This window comes from Lepidochelys olivacea, assembly GCF_965140295.1.
Source record: "Lepidochelys olivacea isolate rLepOli2 genome assembly, chromosome: 10".
Taxonomy (NCBI): Eukaryota; Metazoa; Chordata; order Testudines; family Cheloniidae; genus Lepidochelys; species Lepidochelys olivacea.
The window spans coordinates 74,138,138-74,156,665 of NC_140420.1; the positions used below are offsets into that span (position 1 = coordinate 74,138,138).

At 43.8% G+C, this 18,528-nt stretch overlaps 1 long non-coding RNA gene across 1 annotated transcript in view; it reads right to left on the reverse strand.

Moving 5' to 3' along the window:
• The window catches only part of LOC311527590, a 560,808-nt gene that overhangs the window by 236,708 nt on the left and 305,572 nt on the right, over nucleotides 1-18,528 (reverse strand). The gene's annotated exons all lie outside the window — the stretch shown is intronic.

Genomic DNA, 18,528 nt, shown 5'->3' on the forward strand with positions numbered 1-18,528 from the left:
TTTATATGGTGACTATCAGTCTTAAAGGATCCACAATTTCTTTACAAATGTGTTTTCATCCAATTTAATTCAATGGCAAAACATTTGTGGATATCAGTGGGAGCAGGAATGGACACTATATACTGTACAATATATGTAGTGGGGATCAAACACCCATCCCTGAAATGCAATGGCTTCTGGGGTGGAGCAAAGCACCCATCCCATAACATGAATAGTAGATGTGCTTTCTTGGAGAAGTGAAGAATTTCTTTTCCAATCAAACATGTGATAAATGTATATGTCAATATGGTCTTAATTTAGACTTCAGTAAGTGATGCGAAATGTGGGATTTTGTTTTGCCTTTCAAGCAGCAACCACAGCCCGTGTCTTGCTGGGGCAGAATTGCAGAATAGATTTTTGATTATTTTGCTATCTTCCTATGTGCTTTGACAGTGCCTCGCCCATTGTTGGCACTGCAAGTAAACAAACAAATAATGATAATAGTAATTAATCCTTTCATGGAATCCTGGATGTCACAGGGGAACAAAACGCACACAACATTGTATTTAAGGGCAGGTAAGCTTACTAACACTCATGGTTTTTTTCTTTAGCCTGGATATCCAACAAAGCATGTACCATCTGCCAAGCTTCACTTCTAACACACTTCAACTGTTGCCTGCAACACTACTTGATTCAGCATCTACAGAACAATTCTTTTCACTGTGGAGAAAAAAAAATAAGGAAGTTCCCTATGAACTGAGCAGGTAAGGATTCTTGTAAAAAGGAAACAAAATAGCAATATGCTAATCTATCCTTACTTCATGTGGATGCAAATAATGACCCTAGGTGCAAGGAAGAATCAGGTCCGAGAAACATAAAGTTAAGGGGATGTGAATTGCCACCATTCTGATGTTTAGCGCATTAGAATATTTGATGTATATTTTGCAAACTTTCTAACTTGCAAATAGTTTTCAACTATGCAAAATTAAAGAAACGGGTTAGTTGTAGCTAGACAAAACTAAACAGTTGTTTTCTTATTCTTAGATTGTAAGCTCTTTGGGGCAGAGACCGTCTTTTGTTCTGCATTTGTGCAGCACCTAGCCCAGTGATGACTGGGACGCTTAGGCACAACCACAATTCAAAATGTAATAATAAATCAACTATCAGTGGGGATTGTTTTTTGATACTGCTTAGATGAGTGAGGAAGCAGTTCTGGGGGGCTAATCTGAAAATCAGAATGCATGTGACTTTGAAATTCACTCTCTGAATATTCATAGTGGATAGAGCATTGGACTGGAACTTGGGAGACCTGGTTTTATTCCCACCTCTGCCACTGGCCTGCTGGATGACTTTGGGCAAGTCACTTAATCTCTTCTTGCCTCAGTTGCCCCATCGGTGACAACATTGATACTGACCCTTCGTTGTAAAGTGCTTTGAGATCTACTTATGAGCTAAGAATGATTATTAAATTTCTATCTCTCAAATGTCCACAGAAAGCAAATTCCAATAGGGTATGATCAGGAATGAAGTTGTCACTTCAAAAAATGAAGTATATTTTTGTTGATAATTCTTTGCAGTATTAGCCCAGATCTGTGTTCCACCCACAGATCCCAAGGGACATTGAGAAGGCTGCTAAAAAATGCTGGATACCAGGTACTCTGCCTACTGCTTACTTACAATTCTCTGAAAAGTGGAAGTTCAATAGGAGACATCTGAATACCTGTCAATTAGGACATCGGAGGCAGTTTTGATTCCTTTGAGGTGAAAGAAAAAAAACTTCATTGAAGATGGTCATTTGGTCCATAATGCACCGTACTCTGAGTGGAATCCAAACATTGCATGTAACCAAAGATCCAGTATGAATTTATTATAACATCTGATACCAAAATATCTAGCTGCCCTACATACTACTGAACTCATAACTAAAATCTTCCAGAAAGTGATCATCAGTTCACGGACAAATAAATCTATGCTGGATACTATACATTTCCATACACTTGAAAGGCCCAGTGAGAAGCACATCTGCTGACGGGTGATATATGACTCGATGGTCAGTTACCATTCTTTTTTTTTAATGGGTATGATGTTCTTATTCCCTCTTGCTGACCTTTTTTTTGTTATAACCCCTTTGCCTTTCCATTCTCCAGTCAGTCCCATTAGCAGGATGTTGTGCAATATGGTGCTTGTCATCTGTTTCAAAGACACAGTGATGTGATACAGGTATGCCAGATGGATAAACCTAGTGTGACTAATTATTGTGTATTTGCCTTTAATTATTATCATTTATTACCGGAGAAAAGACAATAGAGGTTCCCAGACTCAGAAGGGAATGTCGGCAGAAGGGGATTTTTTTCCCCTAAAACACCAATGCACAGAGGGGAAAAAAAGTTTTTCTTTGTTGGGGAAAAACTAAATAACAAAAAGAAACAACTGACCACCATGATCCATCCATGAGAGATTTTATCCAGTCATTCCCTATGCACTTGGAATAAAATATCTCACAGGTAGTGAAATATTTTCTTGCTATTGTGAGCAAGGATTGTCCCTTGAACTGCAAGTAATGAGTCAAAGGTACCACCTTATTCTTCCTACCATACTGTGTTGGGGAAGGGGTGGAGTCATCAGTTCCACCAGCATAGTGGAACTGATACAGAGAGGGAATAATCGGTACTGATATGGCACATTGCTTTGACTATGTCTTTGACTATTTGTTATTTAGGTGACCAATCAGGCACCATGAACAGTCAGTCACATATACAAACAGTTCCTGAACATTTCTGCAGAAACATTTCTGTGTAAAGTCATAAAATTCAAAGTCTGTACATGGATGATTTATAAACAGGAGGAAGGGCTACATTTATCGCTATTTTCTCTGATTAGTTCAACCAGATTGTCTACATGGCACCATGGTCCAATCAACAGGGATGTGAATTTTAGCGTGCTCTAAAATGTTGCACTCACATTTCCCTGTGTGGACCCTGCTGGTGAGGACTAAGGTGTACCAAGTTGGCACTGAAATAGTCCTGGTACTTTTTAGTTAGCGCCAGTTTTAGGAACTTGTTAGTTACTTTTTAGGGGGGAGGGATAGCTCAGTGGTTTGAGCATTGGCCTGCTAAACCCAGGGATGTGAGTTCAATCCATGAGAGGGCTATTTAGGGATCTGGGGCAAAAATTGGGGATTTGGTCCTGCTTTGAGCAGGGGGTTGGACTAGATGACCTCCTGAGGTTCCTTCCAACCCTGGTATTATATAATTTCTACATGGGGCAGTAAGTGCACAATACATCTACAGTTCATACCCCCATAGACCAGACTGCTGCTCCATGTAAGCAAGCCTTTACTTTGTTCTGAACAGAAATTATCTTCCCTCTCAAAGTTTGCTAAAGTTAAGACTGTCATTTTCTTGGCTGGGTGCTCTAATCGGGGAATGAACAGGTTGTATTTTGGGCCTGGTGACCTGACATTCTCCCTTTAAAGCGTTTGAATGGGGTTTGGAGGAACGCTTAATATTCTGTATTTTTTATTGATTGTTGAATTCCAATTCCAAACCAAATTTACGATCTGTCATTAATACATATCCAGGGGAAACGGCCCCTTATTACCAAAGATGATGGTATTACATCAGCAGATTGACACTGCATATTCAGTACTCAATCTAATGAAATGACTTTTTGTTGCAAGAGCCTCTGTTGGTCCTTAAGAAGATTTAAAGCTAATCTTACTGGGAGATGTTTCAGTCCAATTATTTTTCAAGAATTTTTTGGATTTCTTTTTCTTAACACCAGTGTTCAATTCTCAACATTTTTTGTGTGCATAGCAAGTAAAGGGGAAATCAGTTCAGAACCTTCCCTAAGTAAAAATAAATGCACCCATGTCATAAATATAAAGGGAAGGGTAAACCCCTTTGGAATCCCTCCTGGCCAGGGGAAAGCTCCTCTCACCTGTAAAGGGTTAAGAAGCTAAAGGTAACCTCGCTGGCACCTGACCAAAATGACCAATGAGGAGACAAGATACTTTCAAAAGCTGGGAGGAGGGAGAGAAACAAAGGGTCTGTGTCTGTCTGTATGCTGGTTTCTGCCAGGGATAGACCAGGAATGGAGCCTTAGAACTTTTAGTAAGTAATCTAGCTAGGTATGTGTTAGATTATGATTTCTTTAAATGGCTGAGAAAAGAATTGTGCTGAATAGAATAACTATTTCTGTCTGTGTATCTTTCTGTATCTTAAGGTTTTGCCTAGAGGGGTTCTCTATGTTGTTGAATCTAATTACCCTGTAAGATATCTACCATCCTGATTTTACAGGGGGGATTTCTTTATCTCTATTTACTTCTATTTTTTATTAAAAGTCTTCTTGTAAAACACTGAATGCTTTTTCATTGTTCTCAGATCCAAGGGTTTGGGTCTGTGGTCACCTATGCAAATTGGTGAGGCATTTTATCCAACATTTCCCAGGAAAGGGGGGGTGCAAGTGTTGGGAGGATTGTTCATTGTTCTTAAGATCCAAGGGTCTGGGTCTGTAGTCACCTAGGCAAATTGGTGAGGCTTTTTACCAAACCTTGTCCAGGAAGTGGGGTGCAAGGTTTTGGGAAGTATTTTGGGGGGAAGGACGCGTCCAAACAGCTCTTCCCCAGTAACCAGTATTAGTTTGGTGGTGGTAGCGGCCAGTCCAAGGATAACGGGTGTAATATTGTGTACCTTGGGGAAGTTTTGACCTAAGCTGGTAAAGATAAGCTTAGGAGGTTTTTCATGCAGGTCCCCACATCTGTACCCTAGAGTTCAGAGTGGGGGAGGAACCTTGACAACCCATAATCCAATTTTGATAGAATTTCGTCTTTGCTTTTCTGACCAGTTCTACACTGTTATCTCCACATTGCACAGATAAACCAAAGTAAGTTTCCCATTCTTTTCCCATTGGGAGACAATTGTACTTAGCGGGAATGATGCAATATTTAGCAGAAGAGCAGAAAAGCTTCCAACAGTGCCTGGCAAAGCAGAAGGAGAGGCGTATGATTTCTCCCTGGGCTTCTACTTTTGTTTCTCCATTATTTACAGATGTAAGTCAAGCCTCCCACACCCCATGCTGGGTTGTTCTCTTCCCTCTAGGCTGGAGAGCTTCCTCCCATTCTCCTGCCCCTCCTGCTCACTCTATATAGCTCCCTTCTATAGGCCATCCCTGAAAGCATTCTGATTGGCTAGGAGAGATGGTCTCAGGTGTCCTTCATAGACCTCTGACCAGTCCCAAAGCTGTAGCTGTTCTGCCTCTCATGAATGGTCTTCTCAGTGTCCATTTACTGTGCACTCGGTTGCTGTAGTAATAGATGCCAAGTGCATGCCTTTAAAGTGCAATTCTACTCTGGATAGTGACTATGTAACAATGGATCCTGCCTACTTAGCAGATACTCGGTGTATGTTCAACCATATATGCTAACTTCAGTGACGAAAGCAAATTCCTAGGGCTGTTTACGCCTCTCATCTCTTCAGAACCAATACAGCTAAGATAGCAACTGGGTACTTATTCCTTCTTGCGCATCATGAATAGAATTGTTAGCAAAGGTGTCATTGCTCGGGATCTAGCAAAGTCATAGAAGACAACAGATTTTTCAGAGGTGTCTATATGGGTATAATTTGAAGCAATTAAAGTTACACAGGTGCCAGTTAACCATAATGCCAGAAATCTCCTCCAGTAATACATGGAACTCCATTCAGAAACTCACTGAGCATCTTTCTCGTAACAAAACTAAAACACATGAGAATCATACAGAGCAAAAGCCAGCCTCTGGGAATAACTAGCCCCCACTCTTTTCGTACTATCCCCTTCTTCTTTATCATCACTCATTTCCTCACCAAGGTATCAAGTCCTCCCTACTTCAGAACAGGCTTGTCTTCCATCTTCAGTGTCCTCTGAGGCTAGTTTTCCCTTCTGTGTCCCCAGAGCCTGTTGAAGTTCCTTGCTTGCTGAAATGCCCTGTATTAATGCAGCTTCAGGTGGGTAGGCTGTGGATGGAAAATAAATGGGTGCTGGAGTTCTGGGGGACAGTCATGGTGCTGTAAGCAGGGAAATGGGCAATGGAGAAGACATTCAACCAGAGAGTAGGAGTAAAGGTATTTTCTTTTGCTCCTACAAGCTTTGCCTCCCACTCCCACCCTTGAAACAACACTCCTTATGAACCTCCATTACTCTTTTAATTCAGACTGAGCTACACAAAGTTCCCATAGTATCATTTTCCCCCTAGGTTAGGTTTAGTTCCAGGTCCTTGTGGGTCTCTGGGGTCGTTTTAAAACGTCTTCTGGATTACAGATATACATTTCAGAACTAGCAGCATTTAAACTGTTTCCATTGCTTCAGGGCTTTAAAATGATAAGAAATAACACGGGTCCCCCAAGCTGTAGTTTAAATGATGAAGAGGCTACTTCTTCCAAGGACTGCAGGTGCTGTGTCCTGGATTAAACATTTGTTGCAAATTCCAAAAAAAGAGAGATTGAGAGTGAGAGAGACACAGAGAGAGAGAAAGAGAGAGAGAGAGAGCGCCTTTGGGGGAAGATATTCTAGAAAAGATGGAGGGAAGAAGTCAGAGAAAAAGGACATATCCGAAACTGAGAGCAGCCACAGACTTTCCAGACTGTTTTGCAGTGTGAATATCACTGACATTCCACCACTGCCATCTGACACAACACGCGGTTTCTTTTGCCTGTATTAATCAGCTGAAGTGTATCCTCTTGTACAACATATCGTATCATATGTCAGAGTCCATCCTTCAGGGGCCAGATTTCCAAAAAAGCTCAACTCCCATTGGCCTCAGCCCAAAATGAATATCCTAAGAAAATTCTTCTCATCTGTGACTACCTGGGCAAGCCTAACTCTGTGAGGGATTTGATTAATCCATGTTTAATAAATCAACGAAGTATTACTGCTGAGTTTTATACAGCTAGGCTGGTCTAGCCACTTCCAGCTGAGCAGAGGTCCTGATGGTTTAATAGGTTTAGTACAGAGCTCTATGCAAACAGCTGCACAAAAGAGTCTGTTTGCAGTGCAGAACACAAGTATTATTGGTCCTGTAAAACCCAAGAACTATGCTATATAATTTGGGTGCCATCTACTGGCACCTTATTTATTAACTATTTACACATCTTCAGATATAGAGCACTCTTGTAACAACTTCAGGATCGGGCCCACATTGTGGTGATTGTTGAACGAACGCATGTAAGAGATGCTAGGGCAAAGCTCTGTTCCCAGTTTACCTGGGAGAGACAAAGTCATATTTCCTTGGACTGGCATTTTGTTACATCTCATGAGTAACTTCAGCCGTGGTCAGTTCTTGTTTGTGAGACATCCAAAGAAAGCCAAGTCTGGTTTTGTTGATTCAGTAAGGAATGCTCTTCTTGCTGGAGCAGCATTGAATTAAGTTTCCAGCACCAAGTTATGTGGCGTTCTGCTGTGAATGGAGATGTCATTGGGTTAAGACATGCAAACCAAATTGCTATCATACAGAGTCCCTAAGGACACTTTTTGCACAAGTAGAGAAGTGCCAGATAGCCTACCTGTAAGCCCTGTGGCCTGAAGCCCTAGACAGTAGGTAGCTCACTATTGACAGCTGTTGGAGAATAGGGAGAGGAACAGCCCAAAGCTGCAAGAGAACTCTAGGTGGGGAGGGAACTCTCTGCTGGCATCTGTTGGTGAGCAAGGGGAAATGACTGAATGGCCACACCTCATTTGCATTTCAGTTATCTGACAGCTGAGGGGCACTTTGGTTAAAGTAAAGTTTTGAGTTTGGGTGAGGACAATAAAATGCTATAATTCCTGTTGGGAAATGAAAGGACAAGAATCATAGAATCATAGAATATCAGGGTTGGAAGGGACCTCAGGAGGTCATCTAGTGCAACCCCCTGCTCAAAGCAGGACCAATCCCCAACTAAATCATCCCAGCCAGGGCTTTGTCAAGCCTGACCTTAAAAATATCTAAGGAAGGAGATTCCACCACCTCCCTAGGTAACGCATTCCAGTTTTCACCACCCTTCTAGTGAAATTTTTTTCCTAATATCCAACCTAAACCTCCCCCACTGCAACTTGAGACCATTACTCCTTGTCCTGTCATCTTCTACCACTGAGAACAGTCTAGATCCATCTTCTTTGGAACCCTCTTTCAGATAGTTCAAAGCAGCTATCAAATCCCCCCTCATTCTTCTCTTCCACAGACTAAACAATCCCAGTTCCCTCAGCCTCTCCTCATAAGTCATGTGTTCCAGTCCCCTAATCATTTTTGTTGCCCTCTGCTGGACTCTTTGCAATTTTTCCACATCCTTCTTGTAGTGTGGGGCCCAAAATTGGACACAGTACTCCAGATGAGGCCTCACCAATGTCGAATAGAAGGGAACAATCACGTCCCTCGATCTGCTGGCAATGCCCCTACATATGCACCCCAAAATGCCATTGGACTTCTTGGCAACAAGGGCACACTGTTGACTCAACAAGGGCACACTGTTGACTCAACTACTGTACCAACTGTATGAAATGTGCCTGGACTGAGGGGTCACCCTGAGTGAGACTGCAGCCAGGCACAGTTAGGTAAGGGAGCCTGGAGCAGGTTGTGAGGAGGGATGAGTTTGTATCATTCTTTCTCTGGAGTACTGCTCTGGTGGTAAGGACTCTTTTAAGGTTCCTATGTCCAACTGATCCCTTTCTGCAGAGGTAGCTTCAAGAAAATGGATGGCTTCAAGGTGGTAGGTAAAGCTGCCTATGAGTTCAAGTCTAGGCTTTAGTAATGTAAAGGAGTGCACTCCTAGACTGCTGGATGTGGGACCTTACCAACTGTATTGGATCCTGAACACTGAGGGGCCAGTGTGATTTTCCTGTGGAAGAGTTAGGAATTGGGGAGTTATATTATGTTGGGGGGAGGTGTCATTTGCCTGAGTATATATCAGGGGGCTTAGGACAGGGACAAGGTGGGTGGTGACTATTTGCAACCACCTTCCATTTGTCCAGTGAGAGGAGGCTGTACATCAGCCATGGGAGACAGCTGCAGGGTATCTCTGGAACTGTCCTATGAGCATGGGGGGGGGGAAGGGTCTCTCTTTTTGGACCTCATGGAGCACCAGAGCTTGTAACCCAAGCACATAAGCTGTGCAAGGCTTTGGATTTGTCCCTGAAAGATTTGCTTTGCTTTTCCCATTTCCCCCTGTTATTGTCTTCCTCTTTACTTTCTCTTCAGTTAGCTTCTTGCTTCTGTTTTCCTCAACAACTTCTGTAATTTCATTCCTCACCCTTTCTGTTCTATTTTTTCCCTTCATCCAAACCCTACAGCATTCCCCTCTCTCTCTCAAAATCTGCCCATAGTTTTTCATAAATCCATCTGCAATGAATTATTTATAGTTACGATAAAGGTCCTTTCAGCCTAGTGTCTATTTTTTTTAATAACAAAAATCATAGGTGAAATTGTCCAAAGGACTGAAAAGGACTTAACTTTGCCTGGACACTAGGCATCGGTTACCAAAAAGTACAAAACAAGCTGTAGCATGTTAGCAAGATGCCCTTTAAAAATAATAGTATTTATTTTTTTCTGTAGCTAGAGCTTTTCATGCTCAAAGCACTTCCTAAATATTGGGCCAGATCCTAGCCCTGGTTTCTGGTGGCATAAAGGGGATGGAGATCCTACCTTAGTAAGATAGGAATTCACAGGTTTTATAGAGCTGGTATGGTCAGCTCTATGCCACCTATTCTTCCATGTTCTAGGCATTCTGGGTAGGCCAGGGAAAAGCTGGGATATAGCTAGACCATGCTATAGTGTGCTGATGATTTCTGGACATCGGAGTAGACCAAGCCCTCAGGCTTCGACCTCGGGTGGTGTGACCCGGGCTTCTGCTTCAGCCCCAGGCAGTGGGGCTTGGGCTTCAGATTCGGTCCTGGGCGGTGAGGCTCGGGCTTCAGTTTTGGCCCTGGGCCTCAGGAAGTCTAATGCCAGCCCTGGAAACCTCATAAAAACAGGGTCACGATCCACTTTGGGGTCTTGACCCACAGTTTGAGAACCACTCCTCTAAATTAACCCCTTGTGGTGTTGTCCTTTTTTAGACTTTACGTTTCTTTGTGTATTTTTTCTTTATGGTTTAAAGTCTTTTCCCATCTCCCTCTCTAACTGATGTTTGGTATTGCTCATTTACATCTTTCTTCCATTCTATTACGCTGGTCATGCAAGCATTTCTCTGTGAACAATTTCCAGCCCCCGCATCTCACCCCTTTCAATGTCCTTTCCCCTCCTCTGCATAATTCCATTCCACCTGAAGTTTTCTGTATTACTTATGCTAATTACACTTAAGTGGAGTGCAGGGGGTGGGGGGAGGAGGGAGAGGGAAGATTTTGAGCAATCTGAGCCAGGATCATAAAGTTTTGTGATTGTAAATGGAAGAGTGAGACTTTGCTGTGAAAAGCTACGCAATAGAAAGGCCAGAGGAAAGGAAGGAGGGAAGAACAGATCATGACAGGTTCTTACACAAATGTTGGGGCCAAAAGAGGCCAGAAACCTTCCCTCCAGAAGGGCCTGGATCAATTGCAGTATCACAGTACACCACTGGGGGTGCACAGTGCTCCAGAGGGGGCTGTGATGGCACAGATGCCACCGGGATGGAAGTATGGTAAGAGCCCAAAGAGAGAGATTATCAGGGAGGGAGCAGGGCCATGAGTTGGCTGCACTGGGAGGAAGAGGCTGCCCTGTGCAAAATGACACTGCAATCTGTGCCACCAGGCTGCTCAGAGAGGCAGTGCAAGAAATGCCTACGGGGCATTCTTTTTTTCAATCACCTGCATTGCTTCCCCAACTAGCAGGCTCTTGCTGCATCCCCTCCTCACCCACTGTTTCACCACTCTCACTATTGCCATCAGCATCCTACTTAAATAATATTTCTTCATTGCCACTACTCCTGGCATCAGTGCTTGAGCCACCAAAGGAGAGGGGGCACCAACACAGGACGAGCGGGGCACCACACGCAGCTGTACTGTTTCCCCATCCCTTGGGCTAACTCTGCAGGGAGGGATTGTGGATTTGTGATGCACAGCGTCTCCCTGAACTCCCCATGCAGTGTTGTAGTCATGGGTGCTGAGCCCTGTTCAGTGCAGTGGTTAAACACTAAAGTTTGGCCCAAAGAGAAAGAACAAACACTCCCACGCCACCCTCGAGTGATGAGTTGATCCCAGAGCCATCTATCAAATTCTCCGAAACTTTGGGGATCTGGATAGAATGACACCTGGACTTGGAGCATCATCCCTGCTTTGGAGGTGGGAAAACAAAACAACTACAGTGTAATTTTTGCCAAACTTAAACCAGCCTGCTTTGGCTGATCTCTAATAACCAAATTGTTACCCATCACAGGTAACAAAATACCATAGGAGCGGGGATCCTGAACTGAGTTCTCCTACATCTCAGCCAGATTGACTGAGGAGATTCTCAATTCAATTAAAGGAAAAACAGAAAGTTTTCTCTCTTCACCTTGCCTTTTTCCTTTCTTCTGTGCATTTCATATATATATATATATATATATATATATATATAATACCCCCACCCCTCCCCTTTCCAATCCTTCCTTTAAGGTTTAATTTAACAATAACATTTGCGATTGGGGTCCTGCGCATCTCAAGGGCATTGCGCTTGAAATTGCACACACTCCGCACCATTTATCATAGCCTGACATGTGTCATGTTCCAGACTGCAGCTCCAAGAGGTTACAGCTCACGACTGCTCCTTTGTTGATCAGCTGCCGAGACAACTGAGGCACCTTTCTTTCTTTCTTTCTTTCATTTTTTTCTATTATTAAAGCTGCACCATCCCCCTTTTCAAAGGACTAGCTCTGCTCACAACAGAAAAACAATCACCCTCACCCCCCAGAACATTTGCACTGGGTTGAATGCTGGATGCTTCGCTTGCTGCTGTGCACATTTCACAGGATAGGAACGCTCCACTGTAAAGGCAGATCTCTGTTGAAGGAAAAATGAAGACAGCTGTCGAGAGACAGGAAATTAGAGGGTTAATATAAAATGGGGCCCAAATCCCAACCACCCTCGATTTTGGTGTGGCAAAACTAAAAGTTGACTGGCAAGGCTTTGCTCACCCAAAGGCAACACTGCCGCTGCTAAACTCACCCAGTGAGATTTTGCAAAACCCGAACTATCCCCAAGTGTGCTCCCCTGTAGTGTTGCTGAAGTTTCTCTCAGTCTTGTTTGCTATGCGTCTTCTCCTATGCTCGCACTCTTCATTAGCATCAGCCAGCGTTCTCTCTGAGCACAGAGTGAGTCAGGACAGCAGGATTGTGGCCTTGGTGTGTACGTTTACAGAGGCGATGCATAATGTAATAACACAAAGCTTGCCACTTTGGAAACACACGGAGGAGATCCAGTTTGAATCATGCTTATACAAATCACTGCGATCTGAATTGTGCCGTTTGATTTCCAGTGATCCACATCCCCTTTCAACTTGTGTCTGCAGGACCAAGTGATATTTCAACCTAATGCCAAGGCTGTGTTAGGTGAGCGAAGCCGCAGAGATAGAAAGAGAGAGGAGCTGAATGTCAGTCCAGAACTTGAACCAAACTGGGTTTCTGGTTTTGTTTTGATGCTTGGAAAAAAAAGATTACCTCATTTTAAAAAAAAGCTTAAAGTGCTTTGAAGGTAAGAAGTGGTCCATGCTAAGTGTTCCCTTCCTATCCCGTTTGATTTACAGATCCCTCCTTGGGGACTTGTGATGGTGTGTACTCCCCATACCGGCCCTGCGAGAACCGAATGAGGCAAGGCAGGCGAAGTTAAGCAGCGAACGAGGGAGATTTAGGCTGTGTGGAGAGCCTTGATTAGAAAAAAGCTTGCCTCTGAGGGAACAGGCAGAGGCTCCTATAAAGCCAGGAGGCTGGCAATGCAGTGGGGGGAGGAAAGCCTGTAGTCTCTCTCTCTCTGGAGTAAGGGAGAAGGAAGGGGGATAGGAATCCCTGAGACCTAGTAGGCATGAGAAAGAGGGATCTGACTAGGTGGACTGGAGAAACATGGTAGGATGTAGTCCAGGGACTAGCGCAGTGAGCTGGGCACAGCCACAGACCCTCACCACTACAGGACCCTGGACTGTAATCCAGAGTAGACAGTGGGTCTGGGTTCCCCTACCAACTGTTTGGGGCAGTGAACTGCAGTGGTACTATTTGGGGCATTGGACTAGAAGACTGCTTGGGTCACTGCAGGAGTGACAGGGTCAGGGCGGTGGGTGTGAGGACTGCCTGACGCTGCTTGAGCAGAAAGACTTTGAAGGACTGTCCCACAGGAGGGGAATCACAATGGGACCTGGGCAGAGGGCTGAGTCACAAAGTTGCATTTCTGAGATTTGGTGAGCAGGCGGAGAGCTGCAGATGGCAGAAGAGAAGGAAGGGGGTGCTGACGTGAGCAGAGCAAATCTCCAGAATCACCCAAAGGGGGCACCACACCCCGGTGAGTAGAGCACCCTGTGACAGGACTTTCAGCCCAAAAGTACAGACCCAAAAGTTTGGCTGTGTTTTGGGATCACATTTGATCCTTTAAGTTTTTATTCTACTGAAAATTCCAAATCATCCAAGGCCTGTTAACTGGCTATTAGGATCAAGTCCAGTATTTGCAGGCACAGTTGGGGTTATTTCTCTCTCTCTCTCTTCATGATCCTAGATATTTTCAGAGATTCCCCCAAACATATAGGTGCTTCATAAATCAGGAGTACAATGGAAAGGTTCCAGCCACTTCCACCATGTGCCTGCCATATGCCCATTTGATTCACATACCACAGGTTCTTTGTCATTGGCTTGCAAAATTTGGCCTTCCCCTCCACCATCCCCTACTTGTGCAAGAGCTCAAGCTATGACGCCTTCCTCCCTTCTCCCCTAGATCAAGCCTAGATCAAGCTTTGGATGTGCAGCCTTACCATGTGGATTGGCACTGCCTTGAGGGAGCACAACAACTCCCTGTAGTTCCCAGTTGAATAAAAAAAGGGCAATTTACAATACCTCCTTTATAAGGCGCAGCATGTTGGCTGGCATATGGAGGGGTGGAGCCATGGGTGTGTCTTCTCCCCACCCCCTTTTTATAAGAGTTGCCCATACAGAATAGAAACTTGCTAATGGCCCCATTGCTCCCCCAAGTATAATTTTGGGGAGTCATAACTCAGGTCATGTAAGGGGAAAGGGTGCTCCTATTCCTTCCTATGACCCTATGTGGCTGGGTTAGATGAGCACAGTCTAGCCCTCGGCCATCACAAAATAAAGATGGCCGATTCAAATGGCATCTGGTGGACTCAGAGAGTAGGGAAGCTGCAGAAAAACACATTATGACATCTTAAGTACCTGTTATTAGACAAGCCCTTAAATCTCCTTCAGAGACCCTCAAAGAATGATATTCTTATTTTAACATTCTTCAAAGATAGATTCCTTCTGAGTCATTGGTTAAGGTGGTTTGCGGATGCCATGATGATAAGTGTTTTAGAAAAATGACTGGAAACAGTACAGGTAGCAGAAAGGCATACTTTGTCTGCAGATGAGGGTGCATCTGAGCAGAAACCATGCTTTGAATATCTCAACAATGGAGTAGCTCTGGCAGTGGATTTAGAAGTGGCGGGACTTTCTGGCCTCCCGGTGAGAGGCAACATGCTGAAGCTGTGTCCATTTATTGGAATGGTGGTGGGGAAGACAGAAGTTCAATTAACGGCTCAGATGTGAGGGATAAAATTAATCTCCGACTACACAGGTCCTTCAACTAATGACAGAAGGAGGTAACCACCAAACCAAACAGAACATAATTAGGTGAGATCCAGGAATGACTTAAAAAGTATTTAAATGCAATGAGGCCAAGATGCCTGAGATATCAGAAGAAAGAGTAATGATGTGCACAGTAGACACAGTCTAGATTACAATTTAAAACAGGATACAGGAAGGAGCCAGGGCTTGTTTATGAGGCCAAATTTTGGCATATCTCCTCTGTTTTTTCTTTGCCTTGGCATGAAACACTGGGCACTGCTAAATCAGATTATCAGAAAATGCCTGTGTTGATGAGCATGACTGTGTCCAAGGAAATAACTTGATTTGTACTTTAGACAATATGGCCACATCCATCCTTGTCTGTTGCTATCAGCTGGGAAAGAGACTTGCCCTCTGATCACTTTCATCAGGTAGAGATGAAATTATCCCTATTTCATGAATACGTTTATCATAAGAGGACCTCGGCTGCATATAATGTATTCTGTAGGTCTGCTCCTGCAGTCCTTATGCTCAAGTAAAATTCTCATTGTTCTTGTCTCCATTATATTGTTTCCATCCCAACACACACAGAAACAGAGACACATCCAACTCATACTCTCATACCTGATGCACACACACAAACCAAATACACAGCACAGGCACTGTGGGCTTGATCTTGCACAGGGCAGGTGTGGAGGGCTGCAAGAATAAATGGAAGGCAAAAAAAAAATGGAGCATAGAGGAACCTGATCCCAAACAACTATTATTCGTATGGTAGCACCTTGAAGCCCCAGATGAGATTGGGGTCTCATCGTTCTAAATCAGGGATCGGCAACCTTTGGCATTAGCTTGGGATGACACGCGGCCATCCCAGGCCAATGGCGGCTGTGGGAAGCTTGTGCAGCTTCCCACAGCCCTCCTTGGCCTGGGACAGTGAACTGCAGCCAGTGGGAGCTGCGATTGGCTGAACCTGCGGACACTGCAGGTAAACAAACTGGCCCGGCCCTCCAGGGGCTTTCCCTGGTGGGCCACATGCCAAAGGTATACTGTACAAACACATAGTGCAGTCCCTGTCCTGAATAACTCACAATCTAAGCAAAAAAGACTGACGAAAGCTACCAAGGCAAACAGGCATCAAGAGGTGAAGTGATTTACTCAAGCTCACAGAGCTGGGACTAGAATCTAGGTCTCCTGGCTTCCAGTCCCGTGCCCTATCCATTGGAAATGTTGTCTCTGAAGTAGTGAGGCTGGAGCTGATTGGTTACCAAGATTCTCTTACTTAAAGCAAGAGTGAGGCCAAAGAAGGGAGGGTGTAGTTAAGTAGTTCTTTAGTGTGAACAGAATCATGTTTCTTGAGATACTTCAGTCCACATCTCTGCCCACACTTTTGCAAGTAAAAGACTGTAAGGAGTTTGACCCTTTCTCCTCTCTGTGTAGAGGGGTATGCCAATAGCTTGATCTTATTGGCACCCATCCATGGGTAGCCTCTTCTCGTATTTCTGCTGGAATACAACCTCCTTGGGCACCATAAACTCAATCCAAAACACACTGAAGTCAGTGGGAGTCCTTCCATTGGATTTGGCTCTGTGCCAGGATTTGAAGGCTCAAGGCCTTTGTACCTCTCCAGCAAGTTGTGTATGATCAGACTTCGTGGACAGAATCTGGCAATTCCACTATTAATCGCACAACGGAGGCACCCAACAGCAGACTAAGTATTCAGCACCAGAGACTGATAACTGTCCACTCCAATCACATTATTCTTAAGAAAAAATAGGCACGGTGAGTAATGGGTCAGTGGAGCCGAGCAGCAAATGGTTCACGAGGAATTTTTAAACATTCCATTGTGTTAGATAATCTGCTCTGCCTGTCCTCATCCCTATAGAAAACAACGCAAGTGCAAATAGATAAATTAAGACAGCTTTGTTTCTAGCATGGGGGCTGTTTTCTCCCAATGTGGAGAGGTGGCAGGGTAGGGGGAGCTTGCTCTTGTGTTTGCTCTTTCAAACAGGCATAAACAGCTCCGCTTATTTCCACTATGCCGTCTAAATGCAAAATTTGCATAAACGGATGTTGTTAATTGATTTCTATGTATGCAGGCACTGCTCTATCAAAGGTAGAGAGGACAGAAGGTCATCCCCTAAGAGCCTCCGGGGAACAAGTACCCATCTGAGATAATATTGAGAATGGCATTGTTGGATACATAATCACTCCCAAGTAGGAAGCGATGGAGTCCTTTGTCATTAACAAAAAATCATTTTCCTATTAATATTGTAATTCTCTTTTTAATAAAGGCTGCCCTAGCAGGAGCCTAGAAAAATGCCCCACTGGTCTGCCAAAGGGTGGCACAGGCTGCAGCTGGCAGGCTGGCTGCTTTCCCAGAGAAGGGGAAAGGCCTGTGCTATTGGCAGTTTGAGCAAATAAATATTCTATTCAGGTTCTTAAGAGCATAACGGTGGCCAGACTGGGTCAGATCAACGGTCCATCTAGCCCACTATCCTGTCTTCTGACAGTGACCAATGCCAGGTGCTTCAGAAGGAATGAACAGAACAGGGTAATTTTAGAATGATCCATCTCCTATCATTCACTCCCATCTTCTGGCAGTCAGAGGCTAGGGACACCCATATCATGGGGTCGCATCCCTGACCTTCTTGGATAATAGCCAATGATGGACTGATCCTTCACACACTTTGAACCCAGTTATAGTTTGAGCCTTCACAACATCTCCTGGCAATGAGTTCCACAGGTTGACTGTGCATTGTGTGCATTGTGTGAAGAAGTGCTTTCTTCTGTTTGTTTTAAACCGCTGCCTATTAATTTAATTGGGTGACCCTGGTTCTTGTGTTATGCGAAGGTGTAAGTAGCACATCCTTATTCACTTTCTCCACATGATTGTATAGACCTCTATCATATCCCCCCTTAGTTGTCTCTTTTCCAAGCTAAGTCCCAGATTCTTTAATCTCTCCTCATATGGATGCTGTTCCATACCCTTAATCATTTTTGTTGCCCTTCTCTATACTTTTTCCAATTCTACTGTGTCTTTTTTGAGATGGAGTGACCAGAACTGCATGCAGTATTCAAGGTGTTGGAGTACCACGGATTTATATAACGGCATTATGGTATTTTCCATCTTATTATCTATCCACCTTTCCGAATGGTTCCTAACATTGTTAGCTGTTTTGTCTGCTGCTGCACATTGAGTGGACGTTTTCAGAAAACTATCCACAATGACTCCAAGATCTGTTTCTTGAGTGGTAACAGCTAATTTAGATCCCGTAATTTTGAATATATATTTAGGATTATGATTTCCAATGTGCATTACTTTGCATTTATCAACATTGAATTTCATCTGCTATTTTGTTCCCCAGTCACCCAATTTTGTGAAATCCTTTAATAACTCCTCACAGTCTGCTTTGGACAGAACTATCCTCAGTAATTTTGTATCATCTGCAGATTTTACCACTTCACTGTTTATCCCTTTTTCCAGATAATTTATTAATGCATTGAACCACATTCGTCCCAGTGCAGATCCTTGAGGGACGCCATTCTTTACCTCTCTCCATTCTGAAAACTGATCATTTATTCCTACCCTTTGTTTCCTGTCTTTTTACCAGTTACTGATCCAGGAGAGGACCTTCCCTCTTATCCCATGACCACTTACTATGCTTAAGAGCCTGTGTTGAGGGACTGTGTCAAAAGCTTTCTGAAAGTCCAAATACACTATATCCAGTGGATCAACTGTGTCCATGTTTGTTGACCCTCCTTAAACATTGTTAAGCAATTGTGAACCCCTTATGCTTAACAATTTGTCCCCAACTTGTATTTAGCTTGGACACTC